We start from the raw sequence: 19,650 nt of genomic DNA, 5'->3' as shown, positions 1-19,650 counted from the left end.
TTAAATTAAAAAGTTTTTGTACAAACAAAAACAATGCAACCAAAATCAGAAGGGAAAAAACAAACTGGGAAAAAATCTTTATAACAAAAAACTCTGACAAAGGCCTAATTACTCAAATATATAAGGAGCTAAATCAATTGTATAAAAAATCAATCCATTCCCCAATTGATAAATGGGCAAGGGACATGAACGGGCAATTTTCAGATAAAGAAATCAAAACTATCAATAAGCACAAGAAAGTGTTCTAAATCTCTAATAATTAGAGAAATGCAAATCAAAACAACTCTGAGGTACCACCTCACACCTAGCAGATTGGCTAAAATGATAGAAGGGGAGAGTAATGAACGTTGGAGGGGATGTGGCAAAATTGGGACATTAATGCACTGCTGATGGAGTTGTGAACTAATCCAACCATTCTGGATGGCAATTTGGAACTATGCCCAAAGAGCTCTAAAAGAATGCCTGCCCTTTGATCCAGCCATAGCATTGCTGGGTTTGTACCCCAAAGAGATTATAGATAAACAGACTTGTACAAAGATATTTATAGCTGCCCTTTTTGTGGTGGCAAAAAATTGGAAAATGAGGGGATGCCTGTCAATTGGGGAATGGCTAAACAAATTGTGGTATATGCTGGTGATGGAATACTATTGTGCTCAAAGGAATAATAAACTGGAGGAATTCCATGTGAACTGGAAAGACCTCCAGGAATTGATGCAGAGCGAAAGGAGCAGAGCCAGAAGAACATTGTACACAGAGACCAATACACTGTGGTAAAATCAAATGTAATGGACTTCTGTACTGGCAGCAATGCAATGACCCAGGACAATTCTGAGGGATTTATGGAAAAGAACGCTACCCACATTCAGAGGAAGAACTGCAGGAGTGGAAACACAGAAGAAAAACAACCGCTTGAACACATGGGTTGATGCAGACATGGTTGGGGAGGTAGACACTAAACAACCACACAAATGCTACTATCAGTAATATGTAAATAAGTCTTGATTGATCACACATGTTAAAATCAGTGGAAATGCATGTTGTATATGGGGGGGGCTAAGGGGGGTGAAGAGTAATGTAAAAACAAGAATCATGTAACCATGGAAAATTTTTCTAAAAAAATAAAATATTTAAAAAAAAGAAATGCAAACTATGGAAACCAGGAAATGTAAATCTAGGCTAAGCTTTGTAGCTGGCACAGTATCGATGTCTGATGGGCAAGAAACATAAAAAGCTAATATTTAATACTCAGGAATGAATTTTATAACCTCCGTCCAGAGGAAGGTTACTTGGTAGATGCACTATTATGTAGGAAATGAGCTGTTATCATAGATATAATATTGGGATGCTTATTGATCCCATAGCGTTTGGAGGAAGTACGTATACATTTATTCTTAACATGCCTTTAGAGTAAATATTACCTTGTAAAAGCTAATTGATATTAAGTGTTTTGTGATATTCAGGTGAATGCTAGTCACTGGGCACCTGAAATTGGAGGGAACACAGTCAGTAGAAACCTGAGCCAAATTCCTTTCTTCATCTCTGTGTGGTCAGAAGGCAAGCAAGAACTTGGGGCTTTGGTAAACAGAACACTAGTTTGACATGAGACCAAGCAACTGAAAAAGCTAGTAGTGACTTGGTATACATTAAGAAAGGAATACTGTCTGAGACTAGAGAGGTGAGAGTCATGCTGCTTCTAATCTCTTCTGACCACCTATGGAGTACTGCATTCCATTTTTTTATATATCCCAGGAAGGACAATGACAAGCTAGAAATTGTCTAGAGTACAATGATTGATGTCCTGGCACTTGTACCAAATATGAGTGGGGTGAAGGAACAGGAATAGTTAGCTTGGAAAAAAAAAGAAGTTTGAGAGGGGAAATGATAGCTCTTTCAAGGTCCTTGAAAGGCTGCTCTATGGAAGAAGGATTATATTTATTCTACTTGGCTCCAGAGGGTAGAAGTGGTAATAGTGAAGAAAAAAATGTAAGTTGGAAGAAAGGCAGACTTAGGCCAGATGAAAAGAAAAAATTGGGGGGTCTTTGCTTTCTCAGCATCTATCACAGTGCCCGAAAGATATTAGATGCTTAGTAAGTGCTTATTGAAATCCTAATAATTAGTCAGTTTATAAGTATTTATTAAGTACTTAGTTTGTGGCAGGTGGGCTAGGAATATTAAAAAAGGTAAAAGTCACTGATCTCAAGGAGAGACAACATGCAAACAAGTATGTACACACAAGCTATATACAGGATAAATAGGAAATAACCAACAGGGAAAACTGTAGAATTAAGAGGGATTGATTGGGAATGGCTTCCTGCAGAAGGTGGGATTTTAACTGGGACTCAAAGGGAGTCAAGAGACAGAGATAGGGAGCACGTTCCAGACATGGGGGAAAGTTGGGGAACAGAGTGTCTTATTTGAGGAACAGCAAGGTGGCTCTCTGGATTGCAAAGTACATGATGAATGTAAAGTATAAGACTGAAGTGGTAGGATGGGTCAGGCTATGAATGGATTTGAATATCAACAGAGGGTTTTATATTTGATCCTGAAGGTGATGGGGAGCCACTAGAATTTATTAAATGGAGGGTGATGTGGTTAGACTTATACTTTTAGGAAGATCACTTGGAAAGCTAAATGAAAAATGAACTGTATTTGGGAAAGACTTTTGGTAGGCTGATCAATCAGCAGACTATTACAATAGTTCAGGCAAAAGGTGATGAGAGATTGCACAATGATGGTTGCAAAAAGATATATGTGAATAATATATCCATGCCTTGCCTTGATAGAGCTTAGCACCAATTTGGATATGGAGGGGTAAGAAAGCAAGAAGTTGAGACAGACATCAAGATTGCAATTCTTAGTGATTAAAAGGATAATGGTACCCTGACAATAAGAGGGAAGTCTGGAAAGAGAGGAACATTTTGTTTTTAAAGTTAATGAGTTCAGTTTTGGACATGTTGTCTTTAAAATATCTGTGGAATATTTAGTTCAAGATATCTAGTAGGCAATTAGAAATGTGAGATTGGAAGTCAGCAGAGAAGTTAGAGCTGACAAGTAAATTTGAAAACCATCAGCACAGAGATGATAATTGAAACCATGGGAACTAATGATCACCAAGTGAAATAAAAGAGAAGAGGATCCAGGACAGAGCCCTGTGGGACATGTATGGTTAATGGGGGTGATCCAGTAAAGAAAGTTGAGAAGAAATATTCAGATAGGTAGGAGGAGAACCAGGAGAAAATAGGATAAAGAACATCTAGAGAGAAGAAATGTCAAGAAGATGAAGTTGATTGGATAGGGTCAAAGGCTGCTAAAAGGTCAGGACGTTTTCAGGACTGAGAAAAGGCCATACCATTTGGCAAGTAGGAGATTATTAGTAATTTTGGAGGCATTCTAAAGTGGAATGACTGGTCTTTGGAAATAATAGGTTCTCCCCTCATTAGCGGTTCTCAGTTAAAGGCCCAATAACCAATTATGTAATAGAATAGATTTTTGACCAGGTAATAGCTGGACTAGATGACTTCTGAGGCTCTTTTCAACTTTGACATCCTATAATTCTTCAGTATTTAGATTAGTAAGGACTCTTAGAAATCATTTTTGTCTAATACAATTTGTTAAACCTCTTGCTCAAAGTCATAAGGATAGTTAGTACTCGCCAGACTTGATACTCATCCCTTAGAGTAGACTAAGTCTAAAAACCAAATATTCTTCTCACTTTAAGACTATATTTTGATGATTTATCATTTTCCCCAAGTGTACCAGGTCAGTCTATATAAGGACACAGCCATGCACTCATATTTGGAAAATCTTATATTTTCCATATTTTCTTGACTCCTATTGTCACATCTAAAAATGCATTCTTTGATATAAAGTAGAAAATTTAAAAAAAGAAAACTTTCAGGTACTAAATGCCTTATGCTACAGAAGCACATTTGCAAGCTTTTACATTATTCTGCAAATATTTTGCTTCAGGATAATTCTGTGAGATTGCAAAATGAGGTTGCTACCCTTTCCAGGTGAAGACATGGACATTTCTAAAGGGGGATGACTTAATTGTGACCAGATAGAATTTATTAAGGATGCATAAACTCATGGTTCTCTTCTGGGAGCTACACAATGTAATCAGCAGCAGCATCAAAAAGCTTTTACCACCTAATTATTTCATTTGTGTGACTGCCAGGAATGGTATAAAAGAAATATGAACAAAATTCTTTGTTTCAACAGGACATCTGATGACTTGGATGAAGGCATAGATGGCATGTTCATCAACTCTGCAAAAAGTACAAAGCTGAGAGTGATAAAGGATGTGTTGGATAGCAGATCTGGGATACAAAAAGTGAGACTTCAGAGGATGTTGATAGTAGATAATGAGGTGGTGGTGGTGGTGTGAAGGGGAAGAGAATATCCTCTGCAAAAAGAACAAATATAGAGTATAAGGAGAGAATACAAGGCATATTGTAAAGAAAGAAGGGGTAAAATTTCACAATAAATTGGACATTTTAAGTACGAGGATAAACAGGATAACCTGATGTTTCTGAATGTTATTGTTGCAAGGTCAATTGTGCCAATTACTTTGAGAGCAAAGTTGGGCATAGAACACAATGGAAGAGTAAAATACAGATGAGCAGTGATGATGCTTACCTGCGTGACTTGAGAAGTCTCTGCTTCCTTTGCTTTGCTTTTTTCTTCTGTAAAATGATGAGGACATTAGCTCTAATGTCCATTCTCCCTTATTCTCCCAATCCTATTTTCTATTCTATTTTCAACTTGAATTTGTGGTGGGATTTAGCTCAGTTACCAGACACACTTCCTCTCCTCTAGGAATTCATTACCTGAAAGATTCAATAAGAAGAACATATGCAAAGAACTCATAAGGCTTAATTCCTTCCCCACTCGCCAGTGTAGGACTTTTGTCTTTAGTACTTTGTTTGCTAAGTAGGGTAGAAATGTAGGTCTTGGTAATATAACGTTGTCATAAGCCTTTAATGGCTCCCAAGAATGCTTTTGAAAAATAATCTGGCCAGCTCTTTTCTCTTAATTGGGAATCAGGTTCTTTAATAGAACTAGGAAGCTTAGGACTTTCCCACAGATTTCCCCTTGCTTTGAGAAGTCTCCAGACATTCACAGCACTTCATAGATTGAGATCATTTAAACATATCTGCAACACTGACCTGCAAAATGAGTTCATTCCCCTGACTCACTGGCTTGCTTTTAATTCTTTGTGTCAACTATTGACTGCAAAACCTTTAGCCTTCATGAGCTTCAAAACCTCATAACCTTTATAATCTTTTAGAAGCACAGAGCATTGACAAGACATGGGGGGCAAGCCCTGACATATTATGCCATAAGGAAAAGACAGGAGCATCTCACTTATGCCAGGCTCTTGTTTCTGAGGTAATGCATCTCTGAGGATGAATAGCCAGTGTGTCAGTGACTCCGCCAAGGAGGGCCCCAAACGCCAGACAACATAAGGTCCTACACACAATCTTCCATCTTGGCAACAGGAGAAAAGACAGGCTAAGTTCACCAGCCTATGCCTTTTTGCAAAAGTATTCTTGCCTATGCCCTGTTGCTAGACTGAGCCATAGAAGGTGCATACCATGCCCAGTTCCAAATAACATTTCAAATTTCTTTCTGCTGATATAATAGAGAATATAAAGTATATAGAGTGGATGAGTAATGAAACTCTCCACTATAAATGCCAACCCATCAATCAACAAATAGTCATCAATCATTCTCCTTAGGAGACAGTGGAGATTCAGTGGAATGAACTGAAGCAGGTTCTGGAGACAGAAGATCTAGATTAAAAATCTTCCCTGCATAGGTGACCGTAGGCAGGCCATTTAACTTCCTTTGACCTCAGTTTATTTATAGGTAAAGTGAGGAGGATTGGACTGGGTGGCTTCTGAGGCCCTTCCTAAAAATGAATGATTTAATTGCAGTAGAAAGAACCTGTATCTGGGACAAGATGACCTTTGTTGTATTCCCATCTCTGCTATGTGATCTTGCACAAGTTTCTTCATCAGGAGTGTGGATGTGCTAAATGTAATACACGATTAGCGAATAAATTTATGATATAGAATAGCAGTACTGGAGAAATCCAAGTTAATGCAAAATGAACCCTTGGTATGCACTAGCACAGATAGACGAGTGGCTTAATTTTTTCAAATAATTAAAATGTAATTTTATTTTAAAGACACCAAGTAATTTTGATACTCAAAAAAGGATATAAACTAAGTAATTTTCAGATTCTGCCCACCTTAATCTACTTTTCTGATACAGAATAAATTATAACAACAAACTTTTACAACTATTCTTTTGTGGGAAAACATATAGAGTTCAAAACCAAAGTTAGTTTTCTGACAATTTGAGTCATTAATTCTTAAAGAATGTTATTTTGAACATTTTATTTTACTGTTTATTATTTTATTTTTAATAAATTCACACACTTCTTTTTGTTCTCTTCCCCACTTATGGATTTACTTAAAAAAAACAAACTCTTACCTTATGTCTTAGAATCAATCCTAAATATTGGTTCCAAGGCAGAAAAATGAAAAATAGTAAGGGCTAGGCAATAGGGGTCAAGTCACTTGCCTAAGGTCACCCAATTAGAAAGTATCTGAGTCTAGATTTGAACTTAGGGTCTCTTGTCTTCAAGCCTGGCCCTCTATCCCCTGAGCCACCTAGCTGACCCCTATAATTTATTCTTGACGCCAAAATTTAGCAATGCTTAAACAAGTATTTCTGAAGGATCCTGCTACTGCCATGAAGGCTGAAACTGATAGATTGCTTCAGTTCAGGAATTCTGAGCTACAGTGAGGCTAAAATATAATGTTTGCCAATGATACAGTGAGCCCCCAGTAGGAGATTGGGTAGTCTTAAGATCCCTAGAGAGGGGTCAGTTTGTTAAGGTTGGAAAGAGGGCAGGTGAAAGCTTCTGTGTAGATTAGCAGTGAGGTCAGGACTGGGTGAGGGAGGAGACTTTTAATCAATCCCTCAGTAAGGAAATAAATGAATAGATAAGTGGACTAATAAATAGATAAATGAATAAACGATAGAGAGATAAACAAATAAAGGCATTTATCTTTGATGTTTACATGATGGAGGCAATGTGGCAATTTGGACAAGTTTCTGGGCTTAGATTTAGGAAGATCTGGGTCGAAATCCTATCTCTGACAGGTGTGTGACCCTTGTCCACTCTCTAGAAAATGTGAGTGGAAAAGAGACTTTCCATACCAGGATACCGATGAAATCACAGATCCTTCACATATTTGCACATTATAAAATAATCATAGTGGGGCAGCTAAGTGGTGTAATATATAAAGCACTGGGCCAGAAATCAGGAAGACAAGTTCAAATCCAACCACTGACACTATCTGTGCGTCCCTAGGCAAGTCATTTCACTCTATTTAACCTCAGGTTCTGCTTTTCTAAAATGGGTTATAGAAGTATGTGGCCAACCACTCTTGAATCTTTTCCAAGAAAATCCTGAATCAGGTCACAAAGAGTCTAATATAAGTGAAAAATGATTGAACGACAACAATAATCATAATAGCTAATATTTCTATGGTACTTTAAGTTTTGTAAATCACTTTATGTACATATTATTTCTTTTGATTCTTCAACCAGCCCTGTTAGGAGGATGCTATTATTATCTCCATTTTACAGATAATAAAACTAAGGCAAATAGAGGTTAAATAAATTACTTTCGAGATCAACACAATTAGTAATTTTCTCAGACAGATCAAAGTATTCTGTTGCCTACTCCAGTTATGCAAAATCCCTGATGTCTTTCTTGTGTTATATTGGCTAAATGATTTTGAATTGTCTATTTAGCCTTTACACATAGATTAGTGTTAATGACTATTTTAGACCAGAATTTCCTAAAGAGGAGAAATACACTTATGTAGTTATTTGTAGAGAGCACTTAGGACAGGGCCATATATAATTAGACATTTACACGAGTTTTATTTATTTTTTCATGGAGATTATCTCAGTGAGTGAAATTATCATAGAATCATAGAGCTAGAATTAGATAGGGGATAAGTTAGTGAGCCAGAAAGGAAACCATTGTATAGCAGTTGGTTGGGACAGTGGATGGAGCTCTGGGTCTATAGTCAAGGAGACCTTAGTTCAACTCCAGTCCCAGACTCTTACTAGCTATGTGATCCTGAGCATAGTACTTAACTTTGGGTTACCTCAGTTTCCTCAACTATAAAATAAGAATAATAACAGTACCTATGTCCTAGGGTTGTTTTGAGGATTAAATGAGATCATATTGGTAAGGTGCTTAGTACAGTTTCTAACACATAGTACATAAAAACCATTACTTATTTCCTTCCCTTTTCCTTTTATTTTATGATTCAAGTTGAGAACTCTTTCTACTGTACCAAACTGCAATTTCTAATCTTAAGATTTTAGGATCATAAATTTAGAGGAAAAGAGAACTTAGAAGGCAGCTAGGTGGCACAGTGGATGGAATGCTGGGACTGGAGTCAGGAAGACCTGAGCTCAAATCTAGCCTCAGACACTTGCTAGCTCTGTGTTACTGTGGGGGAACTCTTTTAACCCTGTTTATCTCACTTTCCTAATTGGAAATGGGAAACCACTTCAGTATCTTTGCCATGAAAATCCCCAATGGGGTCCCTATGAGCAGGACATGACTGAAACAAGTGAATGACAACAAGGAAAACTCCTTGTTTGATAAGATAAGAAAACAAACTGGGAGAAGTTCAATGTATTGCTTGAGGTTACATAATTACAAGTGTCAGAAACAATATTTGAACCCATGACTTTGACTCCCAAAGTTAGCCAAGCAAACATTGGCATTTAATTTCATATGGAAAAGATAACAGGACATCAGTTATTTCATGGGAAAGTAGTTCAGTTGGTAGTATCAAATATTTTATTTTTTTAAAAAATGAACTTTTCAAGCTACCATCCCACAGAATCAGGCCAATACATTTAACCAGGATGATTGGTTTTGAGAGCAGCATTATACATCCCTTCTCTCTCTTCCATTTTACCATCCTCTGTGTTGTTTCTCATTTTATCCTATGCTCATGTCTCACCTGCCCATTCAATTTAGATTATGAGGCCATTAAAGAGCACAAGCTATGTTTTTTGCATATCAATATGTGCAGAGTTTAAGAGGGCACTCACTAAATGTGAAATATGGATTTTAATAATAGCATTTGCTTGTTTCTCTTCATGAGTAAATCATAAGTCTAAAGGAGAGAGTCACAAATAGTGACAATGCTTTACTTGGTCTTTCTAGAGCAAAGAAGAGTATAACCCAGATATGGAGAGTAGAGAGAATACTGAACCAGAAGTAAAACAAACCAAAACATAAGCCTCGCAAAAAACTGAGTTCTAATTTCTTCCCTGCCTCATTTGCCTGTGGGTTAGATACTTTACCACTTTGGCCCTGTTTCTCTATCTGTAAAGAGATAGCTTTGTATGATGACCTTAATTGTTCCAGGCTGAAGCCCTGATTTATTCCTTGACCTCTCCATCTTTTCCAGCTACAACATGGTATATATGATGGCTAGAGAGTTGAACTTGGAATCAAGAAGACTTTGAATCAACCCCTACTCTGATAACTAGCTTTAGATGGCCATTTACTCTGGGAAAGTCATGTAAGTAGATTTCAGTTTCCACATTTGAAAATTAATGTTGGATTCAATGGCTGGCCTCTAAGGAACTTCTACTTCCAAATTTATGATCCTGTGATTGATTCTAAGTCTAATTTTCTATGAGTCCAAATATGTCCCTTTTCTCTACTTTTTTGACCTACCATGGCCACAGATGCATTGAATCTTTAGTAAACCCATGATCTTTTCACAAACCAGCTTCCCTTTTCATCTTCCCCACTTTCCATAATGGAAAATGACTAAAAGCTGACAGATTATAGCATGCTCAGTGGGAGTACCTAGCATAAGGAGCTAGAGAATTTCTCCTTCTTTGCCTCAGTTTAACTTCCAGCCCAGAAACCAATCAGCTGTTAAGAACCCAGGAGGAGTGGGCTATATGGATTTCTTCTCTCCCACTTTAGTTTTCGTTACTCAGTTCCCAACAAGTATTGGTCAACCCTTGCCAGCTACATATAGACCCCACTAACCTTCCTATTGCTCCTTGAATCCCGGAATCTCCCTTCACTCAAATCACTCAAGCCAAACTTTACCCCTTTATTAAAGCTCAATTGTAGAAGATTTTCTGCCTTATCCCTGCCCCTAAAGGTTTATAGTAATATTATCATATGCCCTCCTACTTCACCACTTGGACTTTTGTGTCCTTTAATCATTGCTGAAGCTGGACTCTGTGTGTAGTCTCTCCTAATTTGAATATGAGCTCCTTGAGAGTAGGTACTATATTGCTTTTCTATTTATATCTCCAACATTTTGCACAGTGCATGTTAATAGTAAGCATTTAATCATGCTAGTTCTTTCCATTTCAATGACAGCTGCTTTGTGCTAGTCACACAAGACTAAAAACCTTGAGTCACTTTGATTTTTTCTGTCCATTACTGATATCAAATCAGTCACTCAATCTCCCTTTTCCTTTGAGCTTTTTTGAATTAGTAATTGCTTTTTCATTCTTATTATTCCTACCCAATCACATAGACTATTGTACTAGAATCCGAAATCATCTTCCTGCCCTGTATAGTCTTTCCTCACTCCGTCTCATCTTATATATTCTTTTACCCAATTCATTGTCCCAAAATACTGTGTGACAATTGTGATTTTTGAAAAACATTGTTTGATATTGTAGTATAAATGCTACGATTTCAATATGGAGTTACTCAGGATAAATAGTCTTAATGACCATTGTTGTTATTGTTGTCTGTTCTTTGCTTTTTAGAGTACTAGTGACATTACAGGGTGACATCTTGACTTGCATATGAATTGGATTCAAATGATGGAGAGTTGAACAAAGTCAGCCTCCAGACTCTTTCTTCTAAGGTCATTGAAGTCCAGTGGAAATGCAAAAGTCAGGAGTACTGGTGATGGCCAAGGATGCAGTGGCATCTTCAGTGTCTGACCAAGCTCTAAGCACTCCACAATAACTGTGTCAATCACCTTCATGGTCAACGGAACAAATCTGTTCTCATCCTCCCATTCCATGGTGATTCCTCTTCACATGCTTGGGGTAGATACACCCCAAATTACCAACAGGTTTTTTTGTCTGGTGGTTACTGTCCATCTCATTTAGCAGTTCTGCCCAGATAGTTTACCACAGTCTGACTGCTGTCCTGCTATAGTTTCTTAGAGCCACAGGTGAGAGTTGAGTGCCAAGTGGACACCAAAGGTAGCTAAGCAGCCCTGAAAAGAACTCAACAAGCCCTCACACAAGAGGTGCTCATTCTCCTTTAATGCCCAAACACCTTGAACACACCATAAATATATAAGCAATGACAATCTATATTTTTCCAAGTCTTCTGACTCATTCCAACCTCATGCCAAATGTATTAACAATTGTGGTCCCTGTTTGGATGAGTCTCCTAGAAATAATGCTAAATGCTAATTTGGCCTTTTCCAAGGTCAAAGTTACTGTTCAAAGTTTTCTCCTCCTATGCCACCTTCCCCCAACTCCATGTATTTGTCTTGTATATACCCTATAAACACTTTTGCTTATACTGGTCATCTCTACTGATAAAATTTCAAGGGCTTAAGGACAGGGGCAGTTTCATTTTTGTAACTGTATGCCCAGACCCTGGCCGTACCCCACAATCAAGGTTTGGGATCGTTTGACTATAGTACTCGACAGAATGGACACTTAAAAATATTTGTTCTGTTGGTTGGTTGTTGATGCTATAAACATATTTATGGGGATAGAGAAATGACACCTTATCTTGACATCAAGTCACTAGGCAGAGTGTTAAAATTGTTTCATTGCCCATCCTTGAAAAAGCACAGAGTGAGAGTTACAGAGCAAATGTAATCAAGCTTCTCAAGTAGAGAATTGAAAAGTCTATGAAGCAAGTATCCTGTGTTCGAAGGGCAAAGTGGGCCTGCATGTATGCAGTTGGTCATGCTCTATGGGGACAGAAGGAGATGATATACTGCCAAAGTAAGAAAGGGGAGGTAATCTCTTGTGGCACTAGTATTAGATTAAGAATATAAGAAATTAAATTTAGGTTTTGTGTTCGACTTTCTTGTCTCTTTATATGTATATATATACATACTCAGCTGTTATCAAATGCCTTGCATAGAAATGGTTTAGAGTCTACTAGAATGGATCTTTTCACCCTTTTTAAATACTCATTTATAACACAGGCAATGTTTGTAATATGCCAGAACATCTGGAGAAAAACTGAAAGATACTGTCAGTCATTGAGTTATGATGTCTAAAGCATACCAAATAGCTGGATGACACTTTTGGAAACATCCATATGAATACATCAAACAGTTCTTTAAAGGCCTAGACAACAAAATAAAATTATGTGGGGATTTGAGCTACGAATGGTTTTACCCTACTTCCTAATATTAATTTTTTGGGGTACTGTGTATCTAAATTAAGGGATCCCAGGATTGACAAGAACAATCAGTATTGGATTTGTACTACTGACTGCAGAAAATAGATCTCCACTTCAGATCAGTCTATTCTAGCTGAGTCGGAGTAAATACTAACTAGAAAAAATTACCTCCAAGTAACTTGATTGCAGCATGTAATTAGAGCTACCTAAGAAGTTTTGCAACTTTGAAATAAACACCTGATTTGGTCTTATTATGGAGTTAAGAGGGTGAACTAGAATGGGGGAGGAGGGAGATGGGAAGGAAAAGAAATACACAATCCATGTTGGAAGCAGTATTTCATCTCTCTACAAAGCCAATATCCCTGGCCCATCAGTGAAGTTCAAAGATGCCAGCCTCATTCCAACATATAATAGAATAGTCTAAAGGGCTCAAAGATACCTAGAACTGAGCTCCAGACTCCACCTGATTCTTAAAGGGATGCCTGGCAACATGGGGTGGGGAGTGGGGTATCTGACACCATGTACTGATAGCCAGCATTGGATTTCTTTCCAAAAGTTGTTTTTATAGAAAGTGAGAGTCAGAGGGGCTTGGAGCTTCTATTGGGGCTAGGTATTGATTTTAATTTGACCAAGGTTAAAATTATTGGTTTCATTAATAATAGTAGCTAGCATTTATATTGGGGTTTAAGCGTTGTGGCATGATTTACAGGTATGATCTCATTTAAGTCCTAGAATAGGTAGGCTCCCATAGATGAAGAAACTGATGCAATGGGAAATTGTGATTTGTCCAAGGTCCCATAGTAATAATCAGAGTTAATTTCTATACATTGCTTTTAAGGTTTGTATAGAAAGCAACTCTGATTATATATTTAATTTAATCCTCACAATAATCCTGAGAGGTAGGTGCTATTATTAACTAATTTTATCATCATTATTATTTTTTGTATTATTATATGAAATAATGATGAGGAAATAGCTTTAGAGACATTAAGTAACTTGATTAGTCATATAACTGGTAAGTGTCTAAGTCAGAATTTGACCTCAAGTCTTCCTGACTTCATGACCAACACTCTATAAACTGTTTCACCCTAAGGCAAAATTTGATTCTAGGTATTCTTGTGAAGAGTGAATCAAACTTTCTTTGTCTATCAATCAGCCATTTTTACGTTAATCAGTCAAAAACTTAAACACCCAAGGGCAGCTGGGTAGCTCAGTGGAGTGAGAGTCAGGCCTAGAGACAGGAGGTCCTAGGTTCAAACCCGGCCTCAGCCACTTCCCAGCTGTGGGACCCTGGGCAAGTCACTTGACCCCCATTGCCCACCCTTACCACTCTTCCACCTATGAGACAATACACCGAAGTACAAGGGTTTAAAAACAAACAAACAAACAAACAAAAAAAAAAAACCTTAAACACCCCTACTTAACACTAAGTAAGAGAGTTCACAAGTCACTTACTAAAGTGGGTGACAACTCCAGAGGCTACTGCCCTGCCTCTAGATAGTGCTAGACAAATTGAAAGACTGCAATTGGTTCCCATAAAGTGGAAGTGATGTGGAAAAAGGACTATAAAGAGTCCTGAACTTCCTGTCCAAGGGGCTTTGATCTTGGCTCTTTGACTACTTCTTGGAGTACTGCTCCTGCATCTTCTCCTTTGGACTTCAGTGTTGGAGGACTTCGCCTTGGGATTTGGCCTTTGGTCTTCTTCTTTGGAGTTCATTTTGAGTGGTGAGTAGCTGGCCTTCCTTTCCTGGCTTCTGAAGAGATTGGTTCCAGAGATTCCTGCTTTGGCTTTGGAGGAGGCTGTGTTGGTGGAACTCTAGCTAAAGACATCACCTGATGTGGGGAAGCCCCTGTGAGGCTGAACATCACTTCACCAGAGAAGGGCTAGCAAGCAAGTTAAAACCTGTCTCTTCAGCTACCTTTTTCATTTTTATTCTTTCTACCTCTTTGTAAATAAAGCTACTAAAAGTCATTTTTGACTTGTTATAATATCTTTAAATCAGTGACCACAATATTACTATAGAATTTTCATATTTAACATAAAACCTAAATTTAATTTCTTATATTCTTAATCTAATACTAGTGCCACAAGAGATTACCTCCTCTTTCTTACTTTGGCAGTATATCATCTCCTTCTGTCCCCACCTTAAGTATGAAAGCATAAAAGACAGAAGGAAAAAACACCAAAAAGATTTGTTCCTTTGTCCAAACCCAGCACTTTTTATGTGTATAGCCTGTGTTTAAAAGTTCTAAAACATTTTATATGATAGCAGAACTACATTAGAAAGTTACCACAGTCAGCAGTAGCTGGGCATATTTACCAAGAAATAAAAGAAATTAAGGCTGAAATTAGGCAGGATTTAAGACACAAGTAAAAAGAGAAATTAGGTAATAATGAGCCTAGATAGCAAAGGGAGGAAGAAATAAAGTTGTCATTGTGTTAAAAATCTAACAAATAAAGATCTTACTCTTTTGTAGATAAGTTGGCTCAACTCTCTTTGGCCATTCAGCTCTATGGATTTCAGATTCTCTGCAGAAACAATTACCACTCTGTAGTGATACAGAATGAAACATGTTAGAAACTGAAAGAATTCATTGTATTCCCATTTATAACTTCATTGGTATGATGACGAGAATCTTCTTTTGAAATTCTTCTAGCAGTTTTGTTTCATAACTGATAATGTAGACATGGATATGTTAGTCTACAACTCAATTTTTATCCTTTTCTAGTGTGTTGTAAGGTAGAAAGGGGTTCAAGTCTTCCTTATGACATATGACTATCACTTAAACTCTCAATGCCTTACTCAATTCTCTAAGACCACAAGTGGTAAGGAGGGTGCTGCCCTGCAAAGATATGGGGGAGTTTCCTTACCTAGGAATTCCCTGTACCAATGAATTTACAGGTCCAAACCCTATTCCCTTTTTTCTGTTTCTCTTTAAGGGAATTCAGTACTTCCTAAGGGACAGAATCCTAGAATCTTAAAATGGGAAAGGGACCCCACAGACCATTGAATCCAATCTGTATAAACATTTTAAATTGTAAAACTCATGTTTACATTGTTATCAGTCATGAAGCAAGATTTTAAAATATTTTAAAATATTTTAAAAGTGCTAGACTAGAATCCTCTATACATTTTCTTTAGCAAGTGGTCACTCCGTTTACAGTTGAAGACCTCTACTCCAAGGCAGCTCACTTGACTTTTAGGCAGCTCCAGGGAAGCTTTTCCTTACATAGAATGCCCCTTCCTCTTGTCCCCACTTCTGTTTAAGTCACATAACTTTGCCAGATGGCAGTTTAACTTGATCTTCATTTTCACAGATTTTGAAATTTTCATAATTGGCCATAATTACTAGAAGGCTGGTGATTTTTCTCATATTTTGCATAGTTGTACAGAACTTACAATAAATATGCTGCTGTGCCAAAGTTCTTTTATGATTTGCCCTCAATGTGTCAGTGTGACACAATAACCCTACTAAATATGCCTAAATTATATAGATCCCTCATAGATTATTCTTGGCATCTTCTGTTCCTGACAGGAGTCTCTTCGTTATGCAAGAAGACCTATTTTGCCCAAGACAGATACTTTGCCTAATTTACTGCAAATGCCCAAGGCTGCTCTAATTAAAGTAAACCGTTGAAACTGTTAATGTATAAATACTCTCTACCACATGCCCTACTTATCACTCCAACTCTGTTACATGGATGGATACATGTTCTCATTGATGCGGGTATTCCCTCCAGAGATTCTGCTCACAGCTCATCAATCAGTTTTATCAGGATATAAATCCCATGAACCTAAGCAGTTGGGCCCCTCATGGTACTTTTCTTCTCTTTGGTATCAGCAAATTTAGCATTTGGAGTTGAGAGACCACTTAAATGCACTTAGCACAATGCCTGGATCATAGTTGGCACTTAATAAATGTTTAATTATTGATTAAATGCTAATCACAGTCAAAATAATAATGATAGCACTAACTTGTTTTAAGTTAAACTTACTAAACTTACTAAAACTTACTAAAAAACATAACTAAATCTTGTTCCATTGAAGGAAGGCAACCCTGCCACCAGGGAACACACATAGGTCCTTAAATTATCCAAGAGCTTGGTTGTCAAGGCAAGATATTGTGAGTCAGTAAGCAGTTATTAAAAACTTATTATGTGTCAGCTGTCATGCAAAATGTTGGAGATACAAGAAAATTAAAAAAAGAAAGAAAGAAGGAAAAAGGAGTCCCTTCTCTCAGGACTTGAGACAGGTTACTAGAGAGGCCAGACATTATTGGTCTTTTGTAGTATTCTAGCTTTCAGGTGATGAGATATTATGAAGTTAGAAGTGTCAAAATGGAAACAGATTTGATATGTGGAATGAGTTCAAGAGAGGAGTCAAAGAGGACACTGAGATTGTAAGTCTTTGTGACTGGGAGGATGTGATGTCCTTGACAGGAATTAAAAATAAATTAGAAGAGGAAAGGTTTGTATATGTGGGGTGGGGGAGCTGTGGGTGTTGTTTTGGACCCCTTGATTTTGAAATGGCTATGAGACATCAGTTTGAGATGTCTGAGAGGCAGTCAGAGATGGCAAACTGAAGTTCAGGAGTGAATATGGGATCTTTGTTCCCATCATTTGCTCCACTGGCTGCATCCACAGTCCCCAGAAGCTGGGGCTTGTTCTTAGGAATAAGAGGAAGTTAAGGTTGAAATCAGTCGGCAGCTAAGACCTAAGCAATATCTGAAGGCAAAAGGAGAGGTGAGTTAAATGTGAACCCAGAGGACATGGACAGAAAGGAATTAGGCTTTGTTGATTCATGTTCTTTTTCAAAGTAGTTTCCATTGTAATAACTTGCTAAACTATAATCTCCCAGGTGTGACACAGTTAAGATTTCTAGCACCAACTTTTTTTTTTGCCTCATGACTTGAAAAATCTTGCTGTTTCATCTTTCTGTCTTGTCATTCCCTCAGCATTTATGCGACAGCCCTGGCATCAACCCCGTATTCTTTCCATTCATCTGATTGTGACTTTGCAATTAGGTGACAGTCATCAAAGTGGAGAAAAGAAATAAATGCCGTACATGTGTATAAGTCAAAAAAAGAATCTCTTCAGATGTGAGTCTCATTATCTCTTTCTACAATTGCTTTTGAAGAACTGGAAAGACATTACAATGGGTGATGTCATTTCAATAGCAGAGTCCTTTTTCAGAAGCATAGTCACCTGGAGTTGGGATCTGATGCCTACTGGATTTCAAGAAAAATGTGGCAGGTTGCTTGAAGCCTCTTTTGTATTATTTTGGATAATTTAAGGGCTTATGTGGCATCCCTGGTGCCAGGGCTGCCTTCCTTCAGTGGAACAAGATGAGAACAGGGTCTGTTGCTGGGAATGTCTGGAATTAATCAAAAGAAAGAATGTTTTGATTGCAATGAGAAATAGCAGTCTATAAACTGTTAGCAATGAATGCAGTTTTAGTTAGAGGTAGTACCAGCTTGGAAAAATCAGGTTTGAGAAAGTGATTGGAAGTTTTGAAGTAGTGTTTTGGCAGACAAAAGTAGAAAGCCTGTGGTTGAATAACACAACTATAGTGCATGTGTAGAGGGAATCCTCATAGGCAAACATTTATCTGAAAAAAACCCCCATAAAACCCAGTGATATAAAAATGTCACTCCTAAATTCAATCACAGGGATGACAGAAACAGGTTGAGGGCAGAATGCAAATTGTAGGTCACATATGCTATATCAATATGAATCTAGATTTAGAGAATGTATGTGTATTATCTATCATCTTATACATAGTTTTGTTGTTCTTCAGTCTAAGTCTGTGATTTCATCTGTACAGGAAACTCTAGAAGAGAAATTCCTCTGAGACTATAAATTGGCAGCTTCTCTTTGATTTATAGGTTGGTCAATTTGCATGGGATACTGAGAGGCTAGGTAACTTGTCCAGGTTTCTCCAGTAAATAAGTATTCCTCACTCTGAGATCAACTCTTTATCTACTTTATCAGTGATGGTGAACCTTTTAGAAACAGAGTACCAGGCCCTGCCCTGCAGAGACCAAAAGCCATGCTCCTCCCCTCTTAGTGCCAGGTACCCCACTGTCCTCTGATTACCCCACAAAGGGGAGGGAGAAAGTGCTCCCATTTTGCTGTGGGGTGGAGGGATGGGTTAAGTGAGTAATATCCTCAGCAAGTGTAGAGAGAGAGGGAGGGAAGTGACCTGAACACTCTGCTCTCCTTCAGCTCTATTGCCTGTGAGCCACCCTCCTTATCCCCCATGCACTCTCATTGGGCTGCTAGTCAAAGGGGCAAATGATGTGAAAAATGTCATAAGGCACAGTGGAAAGTAGGGAGGGAGCAGCTCTGCCAGAGTCCTTCTGTCCTTCTAATAATGAATTCTTTAGGAGGTGAGAAGGTGATCTCATGCCCACAGTAAGCCCTCTGTGTGCCATTTTTAGCACTTGTGCCATGAGTTCACCATCTCTGCACCATACCATGTTGCCATAATAACCTTTTAGTTGGACTAGGAAAATGGCCTCCTAATTGATCCTCTTCAACCTATACTCCATCTAGCTGCCAAATAGATATTCCTAATACACAACTTCGACTTCGTCAAACCATGCCAGCCATTTGAGAATCTTCAATGACTCTCTAGTGCCTCTGGGATAAAACAGAAGCTTCTTAGTCTAGCATTTCAAGTCTTCCACAATCTATACCTATTTACCTTTCCAGCCTGATTCCATATAATTTCCCTTTACTTACAATCTGTTCTAGTCAAACTGGCTGGGAAAATTCCATATATTGCTCTCCAGTGCCTATACACAGGTGGTCTTTCCCATTGGAATATAACCTAAGGAAAAGAGTTCTTTGTTTTTTGGAGGTACATTTAATTTGTATTCCCATTGTCTAGCAAAGTGCATGGCACACAGGAATCACACAAGTATTCGGTGATCTAGGAAAATACACTTCTCTATTTCTTCCTTTAAGATTCCTTAACTTCCTTCTAAGGCACAACACAATCACCACCTCTATTAGAACACTTTATTTATGTTATTAGTACTTTTTCCCCTTTTGTAATTATTCTGTATAACTTTGTGTGTACTTTGTAGTTACTTTTTCAGTCATTTCATTCAGTTGTGTCTGACTCGTCATGACCCCATTTGGTCATAATATTTGTTTGTTTTTCTCTTTCTTT

This window comes from Gracilinanus agilis, chromosome 4 (assembly GCF_016433145.1).
Source record: "Gracilinanus agilis isolate LMUSP501 chromosome 4, AgileGrace, whole genome shotgun sequence".
NCBI classification, from domain to species: Eukaryota; Metazoa; Chordata; class Mammalia; order Didelphimorphia; family Didelphidae; genus Gracilinanus; species Gracilinanus agilis.
The sequence above is the reverse complement of the archived record's forward strand: the minus strand, read 5'-3'. Positions refer to the sequence as shown.